We start from the raw sequence: 4,120 nt of genomic DNA, 5'->3' as shown, positions 1-4,120 counted from the left end.
GTCTGTACGCAAGTCCCAAGTGCTGGTGAGAGGGCAGCGAGTCACCCCGTGTGCCACTGGGGCAGCCCCTGCATGCCCAGGGATGCTGGGGCGAGGCTCTGGGAGCAGCAGCATCCTCCTTCTGAACTCCATCTGTATTCCATAGGAACCTTGTCCTACAGCCCACCAGAGTGGATCCACCACCAGCACTACCATGGCGAGGCAGCAACGATCTGGTCCCTGGGCCTCCTGCTGTACCACCTGGTCGTGGGGAAGCACCCGTTCAGGAGGGGCCAGGAGATCATCTGGGGACGGATCTTGTTCCCACAACGGCTCTCTCAAGGTGGATCCCCATCCCTGGGCAGGGGGGAATAGCAGTGCTGGGAGACAGCAGCGGGGTCGTGAGCATCCTGCTCTGGCAGCTGCTGAGGAGGTGGCACAAGTCCTGCTCTCCTGCTCTCCTCTAAACAGTAAATCCATGGGGAAGTTTAGGCACAACCCTGGGTACACCCAGCATGGCCTGGGCACGGGAAAGGGAGGAGGGGGGGAGGCAACTTCTGCAACGTACTGGTGATTTCTGGTTTCTCTCTTCAGAGTGCCAAGATGTTATTAAGAGGTGTTTGTCCATGCAACCGTTGGACAGGCCATCCTTAGAAGACCTTTTCCACGATCCTTGGATTCAGGGTGTTCATCTGCCCTAGAAGATGGGAGAGATCCACGGGCACAGCTGGATCCAGGAGCCTGGCAGGTAACAGCTGCACACATCTCTTGGCAATCAGTGGCAAAGCAAACCAGAGTGCCTGTAGCTCTGAGCAGGGATCATCAGAAGGGAGCATGCAGCTCTTGGGCTGGAGCTGAGCTAGAGACCTGGTGTGGCAAGCACTGGTGGCCACCATCCACCCTGGGTTTCCTTGTCTGGTTCACTCATGGCTGGGGCCCTGGGCAGAACACTGACAGCCTGGTCTGGCCCCCAGGGAAGGAGAAGGAGCCCCTGGAGAAGCTGTTCCAGGTGGGGCAGCTGCTGGGGACACTAAGGACAACCTCAATGATGACAATCTCTTCCTCAGCCTGGCCAGCTGAAGATGATGGACTGGATTCTGGCACCTTCTTCACAGACACACTCCACACCCAATTTGTGGGTGAGTCCACAGTCAGGGGAATGCTGCCAGATCTGGGCACAGCATAGCCTGGCTGGGCACCAAAGATTTCCCCAATTGCTGAGGCAGATGCAATGAATTCTTCAGTTGGCTGCCAAGCTGCTTTTTGGCTGTGGGCAGCTGCTGAGGGGCTGGATGTGCCATGGCTGGCTGCAGGCTGGGCACAGTCCTGCCCTCCTGCTCTGCTCCCAGAGGCAGCAGTGATTGGGAGGTTTGTGCCCAGCTCTGGGCACGGCCAGCACGGCCTGGGCACGCCGGGAGCTGGGATAAGGGGGACAGGAGCCTTCAGCTGACGGGCGGTTTCTGGTTTCTCTCCTTGCAGCCGGGCTCTGCAGATGCTGAGGCTGCTCTGGGCTCTGCCAGGGCTCTGCTGGGCTCAGCCCTGGGCACGGCTGGGCCCGCTCTGCCCTCACATGGCTCTGACAGCTTTGCATCAGACGAGCCCATTCCGAGCACAGCGCCTGAGCTTTGTGCTTCTGCAGGTGAGGGAGACTCTCCTGCAGGCCAAGACATTGCAGTTAGGGACACACGTCCAGTTGGCAAGAACCCAAACTCTCCACAGTCCCAGCTGAACGCCTGGATCTCCACAAGATGTTTAGTCTGTCCCACTTGTCATTCCATTTTGGTTAGAATTGTGCAATTGCACTTTCTTCCTCCTCTAGAAGTGCCACGAGTGGGCAAAACCTGGTGAGGGGGCCGTGTTCCTAAGGCAGTGCAGTCTGGAGCTGATGGATGGAGAATTGCCCTTCTGCACTTCCAAACCAAGCAAAAAGCCGTAAGTGGGACTTTGTGTCTTTAAGAAGCCTCTGACAGTTTCAAAGGGAATGTGCAGCTCATTCACAGGCTGAGAAGGAAGGGCATCTTCTAAAAGATTTGGGCGGTGACAGAGTTGAGATTGCCAGTCCTGCCAGGAGCTGGCAGGGCACAAAGCAATTTCTTCTTGCTTCACACCAATTTCACCACAATTTAAAAGAACAGTATTGGAAACAAATCCCAAAATCTTTTTTAAAAAGGTTACAGAGGCCAGTAAGATGCATCAATGCCATTGACTCATTTGCAGAGTGAATAACTGAGTTTTCTGTTGCAAAAGATCAGTTACCTCTTAAAGTTACAGAAGATTTTTCACTGCACACTTGGGTTTTGCTTTTATCTTTCACATTTTATAGAGGTTTTTTTCTTTTCTTTTCTTTTTCCTTTTTCTTTTCCTTAAAACAGAAAATATGCCATAAAAGAGCAGCGTCCTCTGCTCCTGGTTCCCGTGTTGAGCATCTCCTTCCCGCTGGCTGAGCTGCTCAGGCAGAGCCCGGCAGCTCCTGGCCCTGCAGGGCTGAGGCTTTTCCCCATTGCTGGGCACAGACTGATGGAGCAGCACTGCAGAGCACGGGGACACACAGAGGGACCAGGAGCAGCTGCCTTTGTCCACCTGGAGCTGCAAGGCCCAAACTCTGAGCAGACAGGGCTGGAAGGGACTGACAGGCTCCCTGTTTGCTGTGCTGCCCCACTTGTGCCCGGCCCAGCTCAGTGTGGGGCAGAGGGAGAACAAGGGGCAGCTTCCCCTCTGACCCCAGGGCTTTGGACACTGTCAGCACCAGCTGCTCCAGCCACCGTCTCTGCTGGCACTGACAACAACACCCAAATTGTGGCTGATCCCGAGGGAGCAGCAGCAGGGCCTGGATCTGATCCCTGACTCTGGGGCAGGGCTGGACAAATGACCCCCACAGCAGCAGCAGCAGCAGCACATGGACCTGACTTTCAGCACAGCCCCTGCCACTCTTCCCTCCCGTGTGCAGTGGTGTCACAGCAGCCTGGGCCACCTGGGAGCCCCCAGGGCCAGCAGGGACTGGAGATGGCAGCCCTGGGCTCCTGGAGGTTGTGCAGGGAACAGAGGTGGGGACTCGCTCTCCATGTGGAGCTTCCAGATGGAAAAGGCTGCTGTGAGCAGGCAGCTCCAAGGGCACAGAAAGGAGGGGCTGGAGCCCCTGATCTGTGCCAGTTCCACAATCCTGGGCAGCAGCCACCAAGCACAGGGGGAACAGAGGACACAGCAAGAGGGACAAAACCAGTCAAGGTCAGAGAGACTGGGAAGAGCCAGAGCTGGGAGCAGGAACAGCTGCTCCATTGCACCCTTGGAGAAAGCTCTTGGCTGGTTCAAAGTGCTGAAAGGTGTGAAGGGCAGAGAGGAGAGCACAGCAAACAATGTTTCTGTTTCCACAGCCTCCCCTCTCAGTGTCCCAGAAGGAATTGGATGAACTGTGTTCTTCTCTCTGAGTCATCTCGTTCAGCATGAGCAGCTCAGCACCAGGAGCTAAAGGAGCTGAAGCCTTAGGCCACAAGAGCTGACCAAGAGGGAACTTTTGACCAAAGTAATGCTGCCAACATGGGCCTAACTGAATGCAGCAGATGGAATCCTGGAATTGTAGAATCCTTTCTGTTGGAAAGGATGTTCTGAGCACATGGAGTCCAGCTGTTCAGCCAGCACTGTCAAGCCCAGCACTAAACCCAGTCCCTGAAGTGCCAAGGCCTGGGCAACAGGCCCTGGGCCAAAGGTGACCTCTGGATGAACCTTCCAACCAAAGGTTATCCTTGTATTAGCAAAATATACATGGTCATTAGTGCTGTGATAAATGTATCCACTCGAGTGAAACATGGATTGACCTTTCTGTATTTAGAAACCAGAAAAGGCCATGAAATCTGACATCTGGCCTTGTTTGGGGCTGTATGGTCAAAGTCAGCTCCCTTGGTTCCTCCTTGAGCCCTGGCCAGGCTTTGGGAGGAGCCCAAGAGGAGAATGAAAGCAGCTGTTCCTGCACTAGAAGTGCTGTCAGTTTGTTTATTCAGCACTATCAGAGCTGGGCCCTCTCACAGCAGGGTTGGAAGCCTCACCTATGGCTGGAGGCACCTGCAGGAATTCCCAGTGTCCAGGAGTGGCTCTGCAGTCCTTGGCTGTCACAGCTTCCCCAGCTGATGTGTGCACCTGGCTGATG

The 4,120-nt window shown here is 55.3% G+C and overlaps 1 long non-coding RNA gene across 1 annotated transcript; it reads left to right on the top strand.

The window, feature by feature from the left end:
• The first annotated feature begins 247 nt into the window (after positions 1-247).
• LOC148218564 (uncharacterized) lies at positions 248-1,594 on the top strand. The gene is made up of 3 exons (XR_015800330.1): positions 248-727; positions 954-1,118; positions 1,459-1,594. It is a non-coding gene; the product is annotated as an uncharacterized LOC148218564 (long non-coding RNA).
• The last annotated feature ends 2,526 nt before the right edge of the window (positions 1,595-4,120 follow it).

Source organism: Sturnus vulgaris, unplaced genomic scaffold (assembly GCF_052056855.1).
Source record: "Sturnus vulgaris isolate bStuVul1 unplaced genomic scaffold, bStuVul1.hap1 Scaffold_180, whole genome shotgun sequence".
Lineage (NCBI taxonomy): Eukaryota > Metazoa > Chordata > Aves > Passeriformes > Sturnidae > Sturnus > Sturnus vulgaris.
This window is presented reverse-complemented; position numbering and strand designations above follow the sequence as displayed.